The sequence below is a fragment of the Triturus cristatus genome, chromosome 10 (assembly GCF_964204655.1).
Source record: "Triturus cristatus chromosome 10, aTriCri1.1, whole genome shotgun sequence".
NCBI lineage: Eukaryota > Metazoa > Chordata > Amphibia > Caudata > Salamandridae > Triturus > Triturus cristatus.
This window is the reverse complement of record NC_140593.1, coordinates 394,300,180-394,322,747: the sequence shown is the minus strand read 5'-3', so window position 1 is coordinate 394,322,747 and position 22,568 is coordinate 394,300,180. Positions and strand designations below refer to the sequence as shown.

Genomic DNA, 22,568 nt, shown 5'->3' with positions numbered 1-22,568 from the left:
AGGCCTAGTAATACAATGGCCCAGGAAGAAGGCCTGGATTGAGGACGTTAGGAGGCCCACTTTCCCTGTTAGGCCCACAGCGAGGTCTGTAACCCTTTTCCTGTTTTTAGGTCTCGCCTAGGCAGTGCATGCACTGTCTCTCGAGACATGCTGTATCTACTGTATGGACTTTCAGCACGTCCATCCATTTTCATTTATTCCTCTGTGTGCCGTTAGAAATTACTTTGTTTTTTAGTTGGTGAATTGTTTACATTTGTCCCTCCATTTGCGGTCACGCCCAGGAGACTGGCCCTGTTACATGGATCACTTCACTATCGGTAATATATGTCCATTTCGGCACCCTAATTTTTCTTTTGCCTGGGCTTGTTTGTTGTCCTTATCTTGTTTTCCACTGTCTTTGGTTTTCAGCCGGAGGCTATGTTGTTTTTCATCCTATAATGTTTTTGATTTCATTAGCTCAAATGTCCAAACCTCAAATAATATACTTAATGGGAGTGTAGTTTAAAAAGATATCCGACAGTAGGACCAACCTATTTACATTGTGCTTTTGGCAGCTTGATTACTTTTATACGATTGAAGAGGTAAACCTGCTGTGATTGGTCAGTTTTATGAAAATGGATGCAGCTTTAATTTGGGTACTTTCAACTTTTGATGCTTTCTTTTAGGCTTTAATTGCTGGTACGGCATGTAATGTGAAGTTACTTAACAATATATCCTGCAAGTAAACAGTGCAATAGAACCTCAGCACCACCTGAGCGTCACTCAGCAGCACCTGAGTCCCACAACATAATTTCAGCATTACTCAGCTCCAGTGCAGCACCGCCTCAGCTCAGCACCACCTCACTACCCGATCAGCACTACCTCAGCAACAGTGCAGCACCACTCCCTCAGTATCTGTGCAGCACCCGCACAGCATCACTCAGCACCAGTGCAGCATCTCCTCAACACCACCACGGCGAGGCACGATCTTGCATCAGTTCATCACCACCAGCGAAACCACAGCATCAGCGCAGCACCACTTCATTACCAGCACAGCACCACTTCAGCTGCAACTCAACACCAATTCAGCACCACTTCAGCATAAGCGCAGCATAACCTCTGCACCAGTGCAGCACCAGTGCAGCACCACCTCAGTATCACTCAGCACCACTTGGGCACCACTCCCGCACAAGCACACCACCACCTAAGCATCACTTAGCACCACCTCAGTACCAGTGCATCACTACGTCATCACCAGCACAGCAGCAGCGGAGCACCACCTCAGCACAGCACCATCTCAGCACAGCACTTCCTCCTCATTAGTGCACCACCAGTGAAGCACAAAACCCACGTCAGCGCAACACCACCTCAGCACCAGTGCAACACTACCTCAGCACCAGCACAGCAGTAGCAGAGCATCGCATCAGCACAGCACCATCTCAGCACCTCCAACTTAGCACTGGCGCAGCACAGTGCTATCTCAGCATCGGTACAGCACCTCCATACCAGTGTACCACCACCAGCGCTGCCACACCTCAGCAGCAATCAGAAAATTAGCACCAACGCAGCACCACTTCAGCAGCAGTGCAGCACCAGCTCATCATCAGTGCAGCATCACCTCAGCCAGGCACCTACTCAGCATCATCAGCACCACCACCTCAGCATCACTTAGCCCCACCTCAGTATTACTGAGTATCACTCAGCATCACCTTCGCACCAGAACACCACCACCTTAGCATCACTCAGTACCAATCAGGATCACCTCTGTACCAGCACACCACCACCTCAGCTTCAAAAAGCAAAAGTACACAGTACATAAAAAGAGCAATGCACAAAATTGCATTAAAAGTTGATTCCTTAGTTTAAAAATAGATTTTAAAATTGCACTAACAGAGGCCATAATGTGGGCTGACTCTAACATTTGCAGGGCTATAAGCGCAGGTCGACAATGCCTCAGGCCAAAAGATTTCAAAACCGGTAGAATCCACCTTTTCCTAGGAATAGAATAAAATTTACACAAAAACATAACATGTAATGTGGATTGGGTCGATACTTCATCGCATGGACAATTGCATAGAAATTTGGACCAATCGTTCCGCTCGGGGAAACTTAATAACCTATGAATAATTCCCAAGCGGAAATGAACTAACAAAAATCTATCAAAATCGCTTAAAACTAGTGTAATATAGGGTTGGATCGTTAAGTGGGTGGAAATCATCTGATGTGCCTGTACGGAGGTTTTCTTCGATTCTATTGCCAGTCTACGGTCATTTAAATGGTCCATACACAGTTTTTTTCAAGTCCATTCTTGCAATCAAACGTAGAGTGGTAGGATCATTAAAAAACTCCTGATGGCCTAAATTCTGAAAAAAGGATTTAATGTATGCTAGCCATCTGATCCTCAACACCCCTTCTAACTTCATAAGATCAGAAATAATAGAACGATTCAAAGACAAATTTTCCAGGGTCCAGATCCTATGCCATTCTAGTATCGGTTGTATTTTTATAGTATCCTCCAAATAAACAATACCCAGTTCTACATGACATATATAAGTTGATGTGGAATCTGGCACGGCCAATAAGAACCTTAGAAATTTGTTTTCCACAGTCTGTAAAGAAGTAACATCAACAATCCCCCAGACACCAGCTCCATAAATAGCAACAGACACACATTTTGCATTATAGATTTTTAACAACTCAAACGGGGGCCTCCTACCCAGTTTCTTACTAAAATTAGAAAGGGCAGTCACAGTTCTAGCAAACAGGATCCTCCTAGCTTTCACAGCTTGTTGCCAACTGGAATTGTGATCAAATAGAATGCCCAGATAAGCGAACGTTTTAGTGTATTCAATAGGCTTGTTATATACAAACATGGTCTTTGGGCTCTTATTCTTACTATTACCACTGGTCATAGCGAAAGTTTTAGAAACATTTATAGAAAGCCTCAAGTTTGAAATAAAATTCTCAAAAGAAGACATTAATCTTTGTAGGGCCAAAGGCGTACGAGACATTAACACGGCATCGTCGGCGTGTAACAGTGCCGGAATAGGTCTCATTTCTAGCTGAGGAAGGTCTCTACAATTTTGTGCTAAATGTTTTTCCAGACCATTGATGTATAAAGTAAAAAGGAAAGGAGCGAGAACACAGCCCTGTCTCACTCCTTTTCCTATCTTAAAATCAGTGGTGCATTGTCCCCCTACCCCATAGCGTACCCTAGCCTTGGCCCCTGCATAAAGCTGTCTAAGAAAAGATACTAATGGAGTGTCCACACCTAAATCTTCAAAAATTTTCCACAGCTTAGAGTGGACAACACAATCAAACGCTGATGATAAATCAACGAAGATTAAGTATAGATTACCCCTTTTTGCCTCCGTATATTTGTTAATTAAAAGATTTAAAGTAAAACTGATCCACTGTCCCCATACCCTTGCGAAATCCATATTGAGTGTCACATATTATTCCCGAAGCCTCTGCCCATTCTTGTAGCCTATTAAGTATGACTCTTCCAACAATTTTCACGGAAGAGTCTGTTAGACCCGGCCTCGTAGCATGGCTCTTCCTGTCCTCGCACTACCTAACCTGGTACCTGGGACCCCAAGCACACGGCCCAGCCGATCCGTCCCACCAGAACACACACACGCGACCCGGGCATCCCCATCCATGGCCTCTCTCCTTTCGGCCACCCCGGGCATACGTGCCCACTTCATGCACCAAGATGGCCGCCCGGCCCCAGCACAACCCGGGCCTAGAGGCGCCACTCCGGCTGGAGGACATCACGCTTCCAGAGGATGAGAGAGGGAGGAGCAGTTTCTATCGCACCTCTGAACTCCCCTGGGACGATGGGTTTCGATCGGCCCTCCGGCCTCCCTGAGAGTTGGCTCCACGCCTGCTGGGTGTCTGGGACTCCTCCCGACCCGGCCCTGAAAGGATCAAAAGACAATGGCAGGAAACCTCGACAAGCGACCCCCAGGTGACAAGACCCCTGCCTGCACAGACTCCGGACATCAAAGAGGGGTCGACCTATAACAAGGGGTGCGCTGGAACTGTCCGGCAGATTCGCCTTGGAACATCTGAGCCCTGCTGAGTGACTCGCGGCTCCCCGAAGATCGTAAGACCTCCGAACTTGTGCTTGAGCCCTGCTGAGTGACTCGCGGCTCCCCGAAGATCATAAGACCTCCGAACTTGTACCTGAGCCTGCTGAGTGACTCGCGGCTCCCTGAAGATCGTAAGACCTCCGACCTTGTGCTTGAGCCCTGCTGAGTGACTCGCGGCTCCCTGAAGATCGTAAGACCTCCGAACTTGTGCTTGAGCCTGCTGAGTGACTCGCGGCTCCCCCAGACTCTCTTTGGTCCCGCCGGACCCCACGTCGACAAGCGTATCCCCCAGCTCGAGGATTGTGAGCTGTGCGCCGGGTACGCTCCTGCATTTGATCCATATCCCCCCAAAGACTGTCCCGCTACCTCCTACCCCCGCCAAGACTCTGAGAGCCCATGCTCTGCTTGTAAATATCTGCCTTGCTGATCATAAAGATCCTACCACTTCGATTTGATAAAGCTTGAATCCTAAGAACCCTCGGTGTGGTGTCTCTTTGTCGTGTGGTGCCGAGTGTACGATCCTAGATACGAGATTCCTCCCCTGCGGAGTCTCCCGCCAGTGCCCGGCTACGATACTTTGAGGGTGGGTCCCAGGGCAGTCAGGGCCCCCTCCGGGCCCCTCTGAGGTCCCCTTCTAACATTGGTGGCAAGCGACGGGATTCGGGCCCATAACCTGGAGATCGTACCGTGAACGACTGACGCACTACCGACAAGATGGCAGAAGGAAGCGCCATGAGCCCCGCAGAAACCAACACCAACAGGGTGTTCCAGGTGGAACAACTAGAAGAATACACGCACAAAGAACTGAAGCAATTCTGCAAAGAACTTAAAATCGCTACCACCCGTCTCAACACCAAAGAAGATTTGCAGAAAGCACTGAAAGCTTGGGTGGATGCCGGGGCCTCCCGCCCAGAAGGCATGGGGGAGCGACACGACGAAGCAGAACCCACCCAAGGCGAAAGCAGCAGCAATCAGGTGCGAGGCTTCGTGCCAGACGGGGGCCTTTCCCCGGAAGAACTCGCAGACAGAGAGAGAAGTCGCAATCACGAACTCGAGTTAGCCAAACTCAAAATCGAAGGCGAATTGAAATTAGCGGAAAAAAAGCTAGCAGTAGAACAAATGCGCGTACAAGGCGAATTGGAAGAGAAGAAGCTCCAACGGGAGCACGAAGGAAGGAAGCTCCAACTAGAGCACGAACGCAGCTTGAAGGAGATCGAGCTCAAAGCCAGAAACGAGGAAGGGAGGCCCCCGGGGAACCGAGAGGCGGCCTCCCCGGCGGAACAGAAGGTCCACATCCCCAAGGACGTGGTCAAAGAATATTATAAAAATGATGACATTCAACAATGGTTCAGGGCCTACGAGGTCGCCATGACCTCTCATCGGGTCCCACAGAAGGACTGGGGGGCAGGGCTGTGGGGACGGTTTCTGAGCGAAGGAAGGGACACCCTGCTCGACCTACCCCTCTCCCTGCAGACCTCCTACAGCCACATGAAAGAGGCTCTCCTCACCAGGTACGGCCTCACCCCAGAGATGTACCGTCAGCGATTCCGGGACTGCAGGAAGATCCCGGGCACCACCTGGGTGGAGTATGTAAACTTTTTCAGTCGGGCCTTCGATGGGTGGATCAAGGGCAGCAAGGTCACCACCCTCGAGGAACTCACCGGCCTCATGTTGTGGGAACACCTGGCTGCGAACTGCTTTGTGGAACTACGCCAGCATCTGCTCGACAGCAAACTCACCAATCCCCGGAAGCTGGCTGTAGAAGCAGACCGCTGGACCAACACCCGGGTCCCCCGGAGCATTGTAGGAGAATACCCCCGAGCCAGTCAGGGACCACCCCGCCAGAGAGGGGGAGGGAACCAGGGAGGGCAGAGAGAGTCCCAGTCGAGTCCCCCGAAGGCCCAACCTCCACCTTTCCCGGCGCCCCCCCCACCAGTCTCCGGACCCCCCAGGAGACGGGGGCACCGGGTAACCATCACTTGTTTCCGTTGTCAGAGGCCCAGGCACTACGCCAATGACCCGGAGTGCCCCATGGCCCCCCAGGTCCCCCCTGCTGCAAACCCTGCTAGACAGATAGCCAAAGTAGCCCTGGGGGAGGAGGTTGAGGACACCGGGGAGTGGGAACCCGCAGCTATGGCCCTAGTATCCCTGGGGGATAGAGAGATGGTCCCTGGTAGCCTCCTGCCCTCCAACACGAAGAAGTACGGGCAGCTCGTCAAGATCAATGGCCACCAAATAGAAGCCCTGCGAGACACCGGGGCCAGCATCACCGGTGTCCTCAGGCACTTAGTCCCAGAGGAGCAGATCCTACCCAACGTCTTTTGCCCCGTAATTTCCGCAGATAATAGAGAGAGTATGTGTCAGGTAGCCCTGGTGCCGTTTGAGTGGGGAGGGGTGGCAGGTAAACTGAGGGTTGCCGTAAGAACCTCCCAGCCGGTCGACTGCCTCTTAGGGAACGACCTGGAGAGTTCTCCCTGGAAGTACGTCGAGCGCAAGGCCCACCTAGGAATGATGGGACTCCCCGAGTGGGTGTGCGCCACCACCCGATCTATGTCCGCCCGACTCACCCCCCTGGGGGAAGTCGAGGACACCCCGACCGAGGGAGTCAGAGCAGTCCCCGCCGAGGGTCCTCCCGTCCCCCCATCGGGAGGGTCAGTCGCCAGCGACGAACACTCACCGTCCGACACCACCCCGTACCATCCCCAAGGGAACGGCCTAGTAGAAAGGTTTAACCGGACTCTGAAAGGGATGATCAACGGCCTAGAAGAACCCCTCCGGCGTAAGTGGGACGTCCTGCTCCCCTGCCTCCTGTCCGCTTACCGGGAAGTCCCACAGAAGTCCTTGGGGTTCAGCCCGTTTGAATTACTATATGGACACCCCGTCCGAGGTCCCCTCAGCTTAGTTAAGGAAGGGTGGGAGGCAGCACCCCAGACCACCCCACGAGATGTGTTCCAATACGTTCTGGCCCTCCGGAACCAGACCAGGAAGTTCCGAGAGCTGGCCGAGGCCAACCTGGAGGCAAGCCAAGAAGAGATGAAGCGCTGGTACGACCAGAATGCCACTCTGGTCGAGTTCCAGCCGGGCCAGCAGGTATGGGTCATGGCCCCCATGAAGCCTGGCGCCCTCCAGGACAAGTGGACCGGGCCCTTCAAAGTGATTGAGTGGAAGAGTCCAGTCACGTACTTGGTGGACGTCCAGTCGCCCCGGGATCCCCTGCTGGTCCTACACGTGAACCGCCTCAAGCCTCACTTCGTGCGGACAGAACTGAGCCTCCTGCTGGCCACCGATGACGGGGCCGAAGATGAGTCCGATCCCCTCCCGGACCTCCTGTGTGTCAAGGAGAAGGATGGCTCCGTGGAAGGAGTGAACCTCTCCCCATCCCTCACTGACCAGCAACAAGCGGACTGTCGCCAGCTCCTAGGACAATTCTCCGACCTCTTCTCCCTGATTCCCCGAGTCACCGACTGGTGTGTCCATGACGTGGACACCGGGGACAGCCCGCCAGTAAGACACCGAGCCTACCGAGTCCCTGACCGGGTCCGGTCCTGCATTCAAGCTGAAGTCTCGAAGATGTTGACCCTGGGGGTGATCGAGCCATCCGATAGTCCCTGGGCCAGCCCCGTGGTCCTAGTTCCGAAGGCAGCGGCCCCCGGTGTCGCCCCCGAGCTCCGATTCTGCGTGGACTACCGGGGGCTCAATGACGTCACCCGGGCCGACGCCCACCCCATTCCCCGAGCCGACTAGCTCATTGAACGACTCGGGGAGGCCCGGTTCCTCAGCACATTCGACCTCACCTGCGGATACTGGCAGATTGTGTTCACAGAGGGAGCCAAGGAGCGGTCCGCCTTCTCCACCCCAGATGGGCATTATCGCTTCCGCGTAATGCCCTTCGGAATGAAAAATGCCCCGGCCACCTTCCAGCGACTGGTGAATAGGGTCCTGACCGGGATGGAACAGTTCAGTGCGGCCTATCTAGACGACATCGCCGTTTTCAGTTCCGGATGGAGTGAGCACCTCCAGCACCTCCGGCGAGTGCTAACCGCCCTGCGCCAGGCAGGCCTCCCAGTAAAAGCCAGCAAGTGCCAGATTGGGCAAGGATCAGTAGTCTACCTGGGGCACCAGGTCGGGAGCGGTCAGGTCGCCCCTCTACAGCCGAAGATCGACGCCATCCTAGCCTGGGAACCACCCACCACCCAAACGGAGGTCCGAGCCTTCCTGGGCCTCACTGGCTACTACCGAAGATTCACCCGTGGGTATGGCAGCCTGGTTGGCCCCCTCACCGAACTCACATCCAAAAAACAGCCCAAGAGGGTGCAGTGGACGACTGCCTGCCAGGACGCGTTCGATGCCCTAAAGAAGGCCATGTGCACGGCCCCCGTCCTCCAGGCTCCCGACTACTCCAAGGAGTTTGTAGTCCAGACCGATGCCTCCGAGCATGGCATTGGAGCCGTCCTATCCCAGGTGAATGACCAAGGCCTAGACCAGCCCATCGCCTTCCTCAGCCGGCGGCTGTTGCCCAGAGAACAGAGGTGGAGCACCATTGAGCGCGAAGCATTTGCCGTAGTCTGGGCCCTCAAGAAGCTGCGCCCTTACCTGTTTGGCACCCATTTCAAAGTCCAAACCGACCATCGGCCCTTGCGATGGCTCATGCAGATGCGAGGAGAAAACCCCAAGCTACTGCGGTGGTCAATCTCCCTCCAGGGGATGGATTTCACCGTGGAACATCGCCCTGGTACGGACCACGCCAACGCTGACGGCCTCTCCCGGTTCTTCCGCCTCAGCGAAGAGAACCCCCCAAGATGATGGGTAGTTCTCTCCGGCTTTCAGCTGGGGGGGACGCGTGTCAGACCCGGCCTCGTAGCATGGCTCTTCCTGTCCTCGCATTACCTAACCTGGTACCTGGGACCCCAAGCACACGGCCCAGCCGATCCGTCCCACCAGAACACACACACGCGACCCGGGCATCCCCGTCCATGGCCTCTCTCCTTTCGGCCACCCCGGGCACGCGTGCCCACTTCATGCACCAAGATGGCCGCCCGGCCCCAGCACAACCCGGGCCTAGAGGCGCCACTCCGGCTGGAGGACATCAAGCTTCCAGGGGATGAGAGAGGGAGGAGCATTTTCTATCGCACCTCTGAACTCCCATGGGACGATGGGTTTCGATCGGCCCTCCGGCCTCCCTGAGAGTTGGCTTCACGCCTGCTGGGTGTCTGGGACTCCTCCCGACCCGGCCCTGAAAGGATCAAAAGACAATGGCAGGAAACTTCGACAAGCGACCCCCAGGTGTCAAGACCCCTGCCTGCACAGACTCCGGACATCAAAGAGGGGTCGACCTATAACAAGGGGTGCGCTGGAACTGTCCGGCAGATTCGCCTTGGAACATCTGAGCCCTGCTGAGTGACTCGCGGCTCCCCGAAGATCGTAAGACCTCCGAACTTGTGCTTGAGCCCTGCTGAGTGACTCGCGGCTCCCCGAAGATCGTAAGACCTCCGAACTTGTGCTTGAGCCCTGCTGAGTGACTCGCGGCTCCCCGAAGATCGTAAGACCTCTTAACTTGTACCTGAGCCTGCTGAGTGACTCGCGGCTCCCTGAAGACCGTAAGACCTCCGACCTTGTGCTTGAGCCCTGCCGAGTGACTCGCGGCTCCCTGAAGATCGTAAGACCTCCGAACTTGTGCTTGAGCCTGCTGAGTGACTCGCGGCTCCCCCAGACTCTCTTTGGTCCCGCCGGACCCCACGTCGACAAGCGTATCCCCCAGCTCGAGGATTGTGAGCTGTGCGCCGGGTACGCTCCTGCATTTGATCCATATCCCCCCAATGACTCTCCCGCTACCTCCTACCCCCGCCAAGACTCTGTGAGCCCATGCTCTGCTTGTAAATATCTGCCTTGCTGATCATAAAGATCCTACCACTTCGATTTGATAAAGCTTGAATCCTAAGAACCCTCGGTGTGGTGTCTTTGTCGTGTGGTGCCGAGTGTACGATCCTAGATACGAGATTCCTCCCCTGCGGAGTCTCCCGCCAGTGCCCGGCTACGATACTTTGAGGGTGGGTCCCAGGGCAGTCAGGGCCCCCTCCGGGCCCCTCTGAGGTCCCCTTCTAACAAGTCTAACAGGGAAATAGGGCGATAACAAGCCGGGTTAGCTCTATCTCCTTTTTTGAAAATGGGGACCAAAATAGAAACTGACCAAGTTGGCGGGAGACCATACAAACTACATGCATTAAACAATAATGTTAAAAGCGGTCCCCACAGCTCGAGATTATATTTAAAAAGATCTACTGGGATGCCGTCCGGCCCTGGTGCCTTACCCCCTTGACTAACTAGTATAGCGTCAATTACTTCCTGAAGGTCAAAAACCAAATGCTTTTGGGATTCTGGCCCCTGGGATAGCGGCTCAGTTGCCAATAGCCCTGATACGTCCGAGGCGACAGTTGGACAGTTATAGAGATTTGTATAATGTCTGATCCAGTCTTGTTCAGGGATTGCTATCTCTATATTGGCCCTGTCTATATCGACCAAAAACGGGGCATTAACGGCCTTCCAGAAAGCTGACGAGTCACGCAACACCGATGCCTCATGCAATGCTGACCACATTTCCCTTTTTAGCTCGTTTTTCCTATTTTTCAGCACCAATTTGTACTCCCTCCTTGCTTTACTAATGTCAATTTGATTTTTATTTATAGCATGGAGCGCATACTTCAGCTTTGAATATGCTTGGGTGCACAGATGATCGAGCCATCCTAACTTCCTGGGTTTACTTCTGTTAGTTTCAACGAAAAGGGCCTTCTTAATGGATGCTGCAATTACTGCAAAATTCTCCACGATATCTCTTTGATCACCCTGATCGTTCAGACAGTGCACAATATTATCGTAACAATCTCGGACTATTTTGCCTATAAGTTCTTCTTGGTTCACACTCTCCCAACTTAGTGCATATCCATTCTGCCTACTGAGTTTAATGTTATCAACATTGTTAATATTTCTATCCTTCTTTCTTGTACGTTGGCATTGTATCATCAAACTTATACTTAGTGGGAAATGATCACTTAGAACGAAGTCGTGTGTTTGAAAATTCGTTACCCTAAAAGAATGTGTATTAGACAACAAACCTCCACGACCGTTAAAAGTTGGGCGAAAGAATCTCATGGGAGTTATTAGCATCTTACCAAAGCCCATGTCCTGTGTTAATAGCATATTGTTAAAAAGGTCCCCTTGTATTGTATGAACAAAGTGCGGAGGACATTCTTCGTCATTGTTGTCATGCGTTAAGCCACAAATCCCTTTTCCTGTATATTGACATCATGAACAATTAAAATCTCCCCCCCACAAAATAACAACGTCCTTGTCCGTAGAATCCTGAAGCCATACTAGTCTGTCCATCAAAGACTTCAGGTTACTTGCAAACTGTAACTGTGGGACGTTGTTGTAAAAATTGACTATAATCAGCATTATAAGTGAATCACAAGTTAAACACATAACTTGATAATAGGGACCATCGAAAAAGTTACATTTGTCATAATTCAACAAGTTTGAAATGTATATACAGAGACCTCCCTTCGCTCTACCACAGGGAGATGGAACTGCTGGGGTAAAGAAAGTTCTATATCCTTCTAAGTGAATGGTCTCTACTGACCAAGTTTCCTGTAAACAAAGGATTTCAAAATTCCTTATAAAATCCAGCCATATATCATTTAGCAACTTCGATTTTAAGCCCGCAATGTTCCAATAAACAATTTGAACTCCCTCAGGTCTAGTTCTGACGTTATCACCCCCACAACTATTTTCTGGAGTTATTGAAGGTATCAGTGAAGAAGAATGATTTTGTGGGATGGGTGTAGACCCTGAGCTAGAGATTGACGCAATGTTCGCACTGGCAGATAAAAACTTCTGTACCTCATGAGGGTTGTTGTTAGTCGTAATAGTCTCAGGCGGCATTTTAGGGGTCGTAAAATCAGAACCAGTACTGCCAGTTGTAATAGGCAGAGAAGGCATAATAAAAGCCTTACGGGTTCTATTTCCCCAGGCCTCGTTATGGGTATAATTTAGTATAGAATTTTTTTTTATGGGGTCCGCCAAATGGGTTACTTTATCATGTAGCACCACACGAGATCTTGAATCAAGTTACCCCCCATTTTAACCATGCTACTACGTCAATCTACTTCTTCTAAAGAAGGTAGGAGCTCATAGCGATTGTGTGTTTGTACAGAGTATCTGGCACCATGTTCCATGATTGGGGCCCTTTTATCCAACACACTAGGCTTATAAAAGAAGCCCAAAGGAACCACACTGATATTGCCTGGGGCCATGGAGTGATGTTCCGTTTTGCTCAATATCCAGTGTACAAATTGCGGGGTTTTAAAATTCAAGATCACACACTCGCCTGGTATTTCTTTTATATCTCTTCCTACCCAGCTTACCCTTCTTGCCATTTTGAACTCCGCAAACAGTCTGTCCGTTGCGCCTACCCTAGTACCCAACCAGGCTAAAGACTTATTTCTTAACCCATACCATGGTTCATAGACATCATTTCTCAATCTTGGAACGTTAATCAAAATCACTGTATATGGGATAGCAGCAGGTGGTAAATCCAGTAGAGGAGCGGTTAATTCATGCTCTGAATTTACGGCTGGAACTACATTACGTCGATTACCATCTATGCAATTATTCGTCATGGTTTGCCTACAGGGTAATTGATTTATGATACTATCCTGGGGGGCTGGAGCATGGTCACCAATATGTCCAAGGTTCAACTGTGTGCTCCCTGGGTTTGGTATGGGTTTTAGCTGATCCTTAAAAGACCTAGATTTAATGGCGCCAGAATTTAATATTGGTGCTTCAATAGTTTTCAGAGATTTGGAATGGTTAGATAGTAACTCTTCAATCGCACCAAGCCTTGTTATAATATTACTTAAAGTATCCATGGCCTCAATTTTGGTTTTTATTAACGTCACATTGTTCTGAGTGAATACATGTGGGGGAGTTGACTCAGTTCCCCGGATTACTTTTTTGGGTTTTGAAGGGGGCTTATTAATTTCCTTTTTTGCTACCTTCTGCGTAATCACCTTAGTCCTAGCAGTGGTTTCTGCCTCTGTATCTAGGGTTGAAATCGGATTTTTTGTACGTTTAGTGGGTGGCTGAAACTCTACGTCCTGCTCGATAAAGGAGACATGATCTGAAATATTCAAAACGCACCCATTACTTTCAACATTAAGATCATATAATGTTTGTTTATTCGCATTCGGGAGTACGTCCCCAGAACCGGCTGTGCCAACCGTATTGTCGCGGGAGATGGCTTCTTCCACTGACACAATTTGCTCCTCCAAAGCTCCCATTGCGCCCGTTAAATCATTTAGAATAGAGACGCATGGTCCCTCCCCCGATTTGAGCTGCTTCTTAGGCTGTGAGCTTGTGGCCTTTCTTTTCACCATTTTACTTAGGTTAACACAGAAACCTAGAGGCAGCTAATCTAACAATGCAGGACAATACCACTTGGGGGGGATTCAGTATCTAAAAAACAAAACAAAATTTAGTATTTCGTTTTCAAATTAGGTAATAAAACCAGTGTGACAGACAATATGCAATAGGCATTGAACGGAGTACTATAAGTCATAAGCACAAACTATTACATCAAGGGCAATGGTTAAAATAGTGACGTTGTGAATGAAAAGGTTTTATCTGACAGAAGTTCGAGCATATAGAATCAAAACAGCCAATGTCTGTGGCCCAGCCCAGTCTACTCCTGGCTATGACGGGCTAAGACGGGCCCGTCTTGGCCCGGTCTTCGCCCGGGCCGAGCCCGCGCGTCCCGCGCTGCGGGACCTCCTCTCGAGTGATAAGGGCTCTGCCAGGGACCGTGGCAAAAGTGCGAAGTGCAAGTCAAGGCGCCCAGGGGCTGTGCAAATAGCGCTGTTTTCCACCGACTCACCAGATATCTCCCGGGCTGCGGGACCTCCTCTCGAGTGATAAGGGCTCCGCCAGGGACCGTGGCAAAAGTGCGAAGTGCAAGTCAAGGCGCCCAGGGGCTGTGCAAATAGCGCTGTTTTCCACTGACTCACCAGAGATCTCCCGCGCTGCTGGTCCTCCTCTCGAGTGATAAGGGCTCCGCCAGGGACCGTGGCAAAAGTGCGAAGTGCAAGTCAAGGCGCCCAGTGGCTGTGCAAATAGCGCTGTTTTCCACCGACTCACCAGAGATCTCCCGGGCTGCGGGACCTCCTCTCGAGTGATAAGGGCTCTGCCAGGGACCATGGCAAAAGTGCGAAGTGCAACTCAAGGCACCCAGGAGCTGTGCAAATAGCGCTGTTTTCCACCGACTCACCAGAGATATCTCCAATTATGACTTAAACATGCTGCACAGCAGCCACACTGCTAGACAGCATATCTTAAAGACATTGGCAAACTAGTTACTGAGGCTTAGTTTTTTTCTGGTTTCAGTACTTCCTGGACCCCCACTCTGCCTATTCCTTACATTTGTATTTTGTAGTGTGAGAATGCATTTCATGAAAAGGAATATAAAGTAGGGTTGCCAGAAGAAAAATGCCAGCCATGTGTTGTTTAAAGAGCCTGCAAAGACCTCATCTTGACACTAAATAGGGTTGTAAATAAAAAAATATGCATTCATTTGTAAAGTGACTTTTCTGTTTTTGTTCCCTTTAATTATCAGTCATGGATCATTCAGGCAGCCCTACAGCAGTTAAAAGTGCTTTCTATTTATATTTCCTGTTCGAAGTATGCACATATTAGTACTGAAAATACAGCGTTAGGTGACTTCTTATTTAAATACCGTCTGGGACATCAAAATAATAAGCTGGCAAGCAACCCTAATCATAAGACTGGAAGTTTGTTGCAGGATCAACACATTTATTCCCTCCACCCTAGATCCCTGATTAATGCCATAATAGCAATAGTTTAACTTCTATCTGAAACCCTACTCCTCCATCAATAACAAGCTAAGTTACTTCAAGTGTTTGGGAATGCACCCTGCATTCAGACAACTTAATCTTCATTCTCGCCCTTCACTTTCACACTCACCATGCACTCACGGCGATCACAATGCTCTCACACTGATCACCATGTCCTCACACTATTCACCCACTCATCCTGCACTCACAGTGATCACTCTGCACTTAGAATGCACTTGCACTGTTCACCTTGTACCTCACCATGCACTCACACGAGCACACTTATTCACCCTGCACTCATGTGACACTTCACTCACTGTCCCCCTCACTGCTCAGTCTGCAATCTCATCCAAACAAGCCCATCACTAACCATGCATTCATTCGTCCCACTCTGCACTTACATCCTCACCCAAATTCATATGGTCACCTCACTCACACTGTAGTCACTCCTCTTACCCTACTCTCACACTGTTGCATCGCTCACCATGCACTCCTGCCACCCACACAACGCAGAGGGTTAATGTGCCTGCTACAAAAAACGTGTACCATGCAAACTCACAGAACTGAGTGTGAGTAAACTATGAGTAGCGTAATAAAAAAATGAAATGTTTGTCAGAAAGGTGCTATAGAGAGATGAGGTGCATTGTTGGTGATTGGTAGTGGGGGAATTCATGGAGAAGGAGGAAATGTGGGAGGGGGCGCAAAAAAAGGCTGTTGCACTGTGTGCGACCAGTGCTGGGGCCAGCCCTGGCTGGTAGTGTTAGCCCCCCATGCCCCCGAAGTTCAGGTCTAGTTGCGCCCTGGCCATCTTGCCATTGATTTCCTGGATTAGAGCAATCTTACCTGCCTGGGAAGGCCTCAGACACTACGCCTTCAGAATGCCATTGAACTCTTTGTCTAGTGGCTTCCTTATCCGACTACTGACATATTAAGCCACCTTGTCCCCCGTGATCCATTCTGCAGAGTGCGGATGATAGTCTGGTTTTATCTGAACTGCCGGCTCCTTGGACCCTGACTTATTCCCCAAGGGGGCCGACTGTCCCCCTCCACCCTGGGTCTTTTGGGACTGCCATGGTCTGCTAGGGCCTGGTTAGTCATCCTGACACTTCTTTCAGGTCTTCCACATCCTCAAGGTTCCTCATTGGGACTGAATCTTCCTCTCCAGGGTATGGTCCGGAACAAATCAAGCTCTGGTGTGCTCTAAGGACAACATATTCCTTTTCAGGAAGGCCGTTCCAAGGCGTTGGCGGAAGGAGACTTAGTAAGCCCTTTCGTTTTGGATTGTCCTTGGCTTCCTGGACTGCCTTGAGGGTCAACGGGTCTCATGAGTGCCCACCTTCCCCCGGGAGTGGATTCACGAGAGCTTTGTCGCTAGCATCGGGATCTGCGTGCCTAGACGTGGGTCCCTTGCTCACTGTGCCACTGGATTCAAGCTAGCCTGGCTGATGAAGGGTGACATACCCAAAACCGGTCCCAGGATGCTTGTTTCCAGTCCAGGGAGGACCTGGACTGGCAGTTCGGTCTGGGCTGTTCCCATGAGGCACAGGGTCAAGACTGATTTGCATATGGCTGGGTCCAAACTGGGGTGGCATAGTGGGCAAAAGATCGATGGATTTAACCCAGATCCTCTTGACTTGGGGAGAATGTTTGAAACATTCAGCATTCCATCCATCATTTGTTGCAGTTACAGTACCGTTCCAGTGCAGGAGAGACTGACAGTAACTACCCTCTGTAGGGATCCGAATATCCGACTCTATCGCATCAACAGATTCCTCATCAAGAGATAGGGCCACCTGGTCATCCAGCAGGCTCCCAGTCTCAGCCTTTCTACTCGCACCTGCCAGTGTTAATTGTGATGTAAATATATTTAAACTGGTATGGCGGAAAGCACCGAGGCAGCTGTGATGATGAATGTCACCTGTCCTTAATCACGCCCTTGGCTGCACCTGGACAAATACAGCATTCACGCACTGTGTTGACTCGCAGCAGAGACAAATTAAATACTGTAGATCTGAACCGCTAAACCAAAATGCCCTTATATCTTGAAGAAATCCCCCGATGTTATTATACTTGCTCCACTGGTTTTCCACCTCACTTTCAGTTTTGAGACGTTTACAAAAGAACGAGACACTGTGCGCTCAGCTCATAGGTGCAGCACGAGCACCCTCTGGTGGAGCTTCACTAATAGCGCGCGGCCACACTGAGAGAAGGTCGAGCGGACCCAGAGCTGCTTCTAGGAAGCTCCCCATGCGCAGCCGAGTTGGCAGCCTCCGCGAAACAGGAGTTTAGAAAATATCCATGCTCACCAACAGATCCTCTTAGCGCCGGTGACTGCCTTGGGGTAGTTCTCTGTCCCCGTAGAGCCAGACTGTCAGTCGCAGCGGGACAGGGAAGGCGAAACTATCAAGCGCTCAATTAAACACTGTTGGCCAATAAGCAATCACAAAAGCATATGTCTCACTCCATTAACACCCATAACGAAAGCACTTGCCTCTAGCTGCTGCGCAGCGAAGAAAGAGTGATCGTTTCACCTTGTGGGATGTTTTTCATAGAGAAGATGTATGGCTACTGATGGCCTGTTTCTTGTTTGGGGCTCATGGGACTGTAGCCCCAGAATGTTTGATGATAAATAATGATTGGCTGTGTAGCTAATAAAATGAAGAAAATAATGCATAATCCGAAACCTCCGGTCCTGACATAAATTCAAGAATTGCAGTGCACTGGTCATTTGATGACGTGTTATCAAACTCCCTACCATATAGAAAGTATAAAACCCTATATATCTTCTAATTCTGTACGTCGTAAAGAATCCATTGTTGCTCTCACTGGCAGGCTGGTAGAACATGCTGAACCTGACGTTTGCCAGATTTTTCGCAATTGTTTTCTCAAACATGGTAATTCCCTCCAGACTTCCTCATGTGGGGGACATATACTTGCCAAGGCTTGACATCCAAATGGTGCTACATAAATGAGAAATCTCGGTACTACGTTTGCAAATAAATCATTACATCGACGCAGGATATAATTTTGCAATAAATCCCTAAATGAAGGTAGAAAACTCCAGTCATGCAAGATTGATTACTAAACCGCGGTTTACTTGGTTATTGGGCAGCACCTGTGGCCTAATTCGAACAGCATGGGTATTCAACCTGCTGTTTTTTCATGTTAAACTAACTGTGCGATTCTGAGACCAAGGTAAAGGTCTGCCATGAGAACGAGGGTGCCAACACAAGTAGGAATCAAGAAAAAAACACCTGAAACCTGTAAATCCAAGACCCTGACTTATGGTCCATTTTGTTCTATCAATAGTGCATACTAAAGGTGAAAACTGTGGTTATCTAGGGATGAGGTTCATAGAAACACACAAGTGGGTGCTTCACTTAACAGCGTTCTCTGTTACGGTTTAGTCAGCATGTGGCGGTTTACAGTTTTTTAGGTCTCGGCTAGCGTAGGCTGCGCAGACATGCGCAGTCTCGCTGGCGAGATTTAATGTTTTAGGGTAGATTTCTCTAGTGGGCTTTAAGCCCCGCCCCTCTTTTCCATTGGCTGGCGTCACCGTTTATGCTAAACAGTGGCCAGCCATTGGAAAAGAGCGTCTAGTGACGTACACTTTTCTCGTTTAGAGCCGTCCCAGTTGGACTGGCTCTGTTCCTCTACGTTTGTGGTAACAGCTTTTCTTATCTTTGTTTGAAACACATGGCCCCATAAAGACAAGAAAGCTTTCGTAAAGGACGAAAGTGAAAGCGGACTGGGGAGCAGTGGGGGTTGAACGATGAATGCAAGAGAAGCACAAGCAATGCAGAAGAACAGGAATGAACACTTGACTCTACAGATATTTCATTTATGCGCACATCTCTCTTGTTTTTTGTGTGGGCGATCAAGCGCGTTACGAATCCTCTATTAAAAGCGCGCCCCCTCCCAGGATTTGCGCTACTGGTATGCTGCGAAAAAGACAGATGCAGGAAATCGGCCGCCTTAGCTGCCACAGTCCCTTCCGTGTTAATTAGTTGGGGGTGGAGCCCCGTGTATTTGTAAAGGCAGCGGGATAGCGTTGTTTGCACACGAGGAAAGGGAAACATTGAATCGGCGTCCAGGTAAGAGAATTACGGCAAGGTAGCATTGTGTGGTTCTTTGGACTACTAATGGGGCAGTGACTCTTAACGATTGGTGGAGCTGGTGATCGAAATAGACATAGCTGACAATTGTCTCTCGAGACAAGAAATGTACACTGTAAACACACACTTTGTGGCAAGAACACTCCCACAGACCCAACGACAAAGGGAACAGCAGCATAACAACATTGCACACGTCTTCGTGGAATTTCAGTTTGCTCGCCACATGGGACAAACAGCCGCGACGCACTAACAAAAACTGCCCAGTGAGCAGGGACAATGAACATTTCACACACACACGGATCACAAACACACTCGCTCCTCTCCAAGAGAAACACTGCGGTGGAAGGGGTACCGCACGCTCGGGGAAAGCATCCCGGTAAAAATTCAAAAAATGCTCTTGTTCTTCCGGGCCTGGTGTGGGTCTACCCCCGTTTCCTGCACCATACAGGCCATAGATGCAAAACTAGGCCTCTCTTGGCGGGCGGGCAGCGTCCACAAACGAAAACTCAGCTGAAGGGACATTTACAACAAGACACATCGTCCCCAAAGGCATAAAAAGCCAACAAGGTGGGTGCGTCGTTAACACACCATAAAACAAGTTAGGGCGTTTCATCAGTTTGTACCGCGAGTACACACCCCCGCTGTCACTTCTTACAGTTCTCTTGACCGAGTTTCTACACAACAACCTAACCACATAATGTTACATAGTGAAGTTGGTTTACATACCCCTTGGGGTACAGCGCCCTGTCTCTGTGACCCTGCACGGTGCATCTGTCGTCTGGTCAGGCAGGTCGTGGGACAGTGAGCCGTGCAGAAGGGCAGCGCGGGGTATAGCGCTGTGACTCTGCAGGGTGCAGCTGGGGTACGTGCCCAGGCCTCGGAACAGTATGAGCCTCTGCTGTACGGAGGGACAGTGCTGCCCAGGATATAGAGCACTAGCTGTGTGACGGCGCAGTGTGCAGCTGCGGTGTGGACGGTAAGGGGCGGTGATACAGTACCCTGACTGTGTGACAGCTTGTGGTGTGGTTGTGTGACACTGCAAAGCACAACTAATGTGGCCTAATGGCCAGAGCTACCGATTTTTGAAGCTGGGTAACCAGGTTCGAGTCTCGGATTCTAGCGCCCCAATGCTGCTGGAGACCGGACGGGGTGCGGCTGACACATTGAGAAAGGTCTGCCTTGCAAGTAGAGCATTACGCAGCAAGGGCACCGCCGCCTATAAAGCCCAACTGCAGAGCGTGATGTCTATCTTACAGGCTCACCTCACTGCCTTCCAGGTTCTCTATGGCCATCTTCTATCAGGGATCAGCAAGCTGTGCCAGCGGCATTTTGTAAACCAAACAGGATGAACACAATCTCCGGGAATGGAGCTACGCGCAGGGTTTCTTCCCCCCGACTCTTCAAGAGACCGGCTGAGCCACTCCTGTGCGAGACGCTCTTGCGAAGGAAGAAGGAACCCAGAAAAAAACGTATTGCCCTGAGGGCTTAGCCCCCTCTTTGCTGCCATGAGCCGGAACATGTGCCCATCCCAGGGTTGTGCGCTGCTGTTCCTGGAGCTCCTCTGTGGGAGCGCCCACCCTGGTGAAGCCTCCATGGGCCTGGCGGAGAAGCAGAGGCACAGGTAAGGGGGCTTATGCAGGGGTTTGGCTGCGAGACCCAGAGACCTCATGTGACAGTGCCTCTACAACATTTGACAATCGGACCTTTGAATCCATTGACATCATACTTGCGTCTTGTCTTGAGAACCACGACTGCACCTACCGAAATGTTGTCACCTTGTATGAGCCTATAGAGTCTCTGATGTCTTATTTTCATCTGTGGACTTACTGCCCTCGTCTTCCTTTACCTTTGGTAGAATGACTGACCATATCCCCTGTTCCTGTACAACGACGGACAGCATCTTCATTCAGTTCACGTAAATACACTTGGCGTTCATTGGATTTCTGACCATACTTTTAGAACTGCAGGAAGTTCCTGTGACATACCGGTACTTCCAGAACGGGTGACAGTGCTTAAGGGGCACTGACATAACAAGCATTAAAAATGCAATAGGGTCCCGCCTTTCACTAAGTTAAAGCCATTTGCTTTGCTATACAATACCATTAGCAAAGCAAATGGCTTTAACTTAATCAAAGGCGACATCTATTGCATTTCCAATGCTTGTTTTAATATCAGTTCACTAACTTGTTCGGTGAGCCCTTGAGAAGTACGTTTTCAAGCAAAGCCGCTGCAGTAAATATGAATAAAGTGCTTGCGTCACGGCACTGCATGACCAACAATGTCCAGCAAATGCAAAGCAGAGATTGTTCAACTTGAGGAAGAATTCCCCACAAAGGCATACTTTGATCGAATATTGCCCCAATTGTTGCTGAATGCAAAGCAAATGTAATATTGCCATTGTATTTACTTAGATTGGAATAGTCTCAAAATTTCTCAAGTAGTACATTTGGTGAATTAAAGGGTGGCGTTATTTGCTATATGCTCGACGTATAGGAAACGGGGCTTGAAAGAAACATTGGTCAGAAATACTAATTCCCAGATGAATGAAAATTAGAGCTGAGAAATGAAATATTTGCGATTATAGTTTTACATACTTGTGTGAAACATTGGATTCATAATGATATCGCTCTCTTGCTGCAAACTATATTAGCCTCTCCGATGTTCTAGAACAAAACCATTGAGGTCTAAAATTGGACAGGGCTTTGAAGTTCCACTTTTTCAGCATCTGGCTACTGCAACTGAGAAGTTGCTACATTCACTTGACATCAAAAGATGTTTAAAATTCTACCTGCAAAAGACTAAATACTTCAGCCAATCTAACCATCTTTTCGTAGCTTTTGGTCAGGCAACCAAGGACAAAACATTGTTAAAGCAATGTTTAACTAAATAAATTGTATCCTGCATCACTGCTGCCTAGGATTCAGTGTTCAGTTGTCATGGGGTCAGGACTCCGTGACCAGGGCTCCATTGGTATATCCATGGAAATCCACAGAGCGACCATTTGTAGGATGACTGATGCCTTCACGCAGCACTGTTGCTAGGAAGAACAGTGCAGAGCCCAGTCGAAAGTGGGACAGGCAGTGCTTCGAAACCTGCTCGCTTAAGGTGATTCTCATCCTCCATCCGCCCCGCCAAAGCCCCCCCCCCCCCCTCTGTTTTCTCATGTACTGCTTTGTTCTTCACAGTTCACGCAGTTGAATCTATTGAGGAGAAAGCTACTTATCTTTAACTACAGTTGTCCAATATTGGTGTATTTCATAGATTTACATGCAATGCAACCTTCTCTTTAGTGAGACTGTGGCATTATTTACTCCGGTGAGTTTTGAGCTCAGGGTTGAGCTCTATGCATATCCTTTTGGGGCACATAATAAGGTGGCTAGGTAATAACTAGTAGTTTTAGTGTACTTGTATGCTGCTATGTCAGCATTGACTACAAATTACTCTCAGGCTGATTGGGAATAATTCAAGAAAATGAATTGGTG

The 22,568-nt window shown here is 49.8% G+C and overlaps 1 protein-coding gene across 2 annotated transcripts in view; it reads left to right on the top strand.

The window, feature by feature from the left end:
• PALS2 (protein associated with LIN7 2, MAGUK p55 family member) overlaps nt 1-22,568 on the top strand; it is an 814,942-nt gene that overhangs the window by 667,723 nt on the left and 124,651 nt on the right. The gene's annotated exons all lie outside the window — the stretch shown is intronic.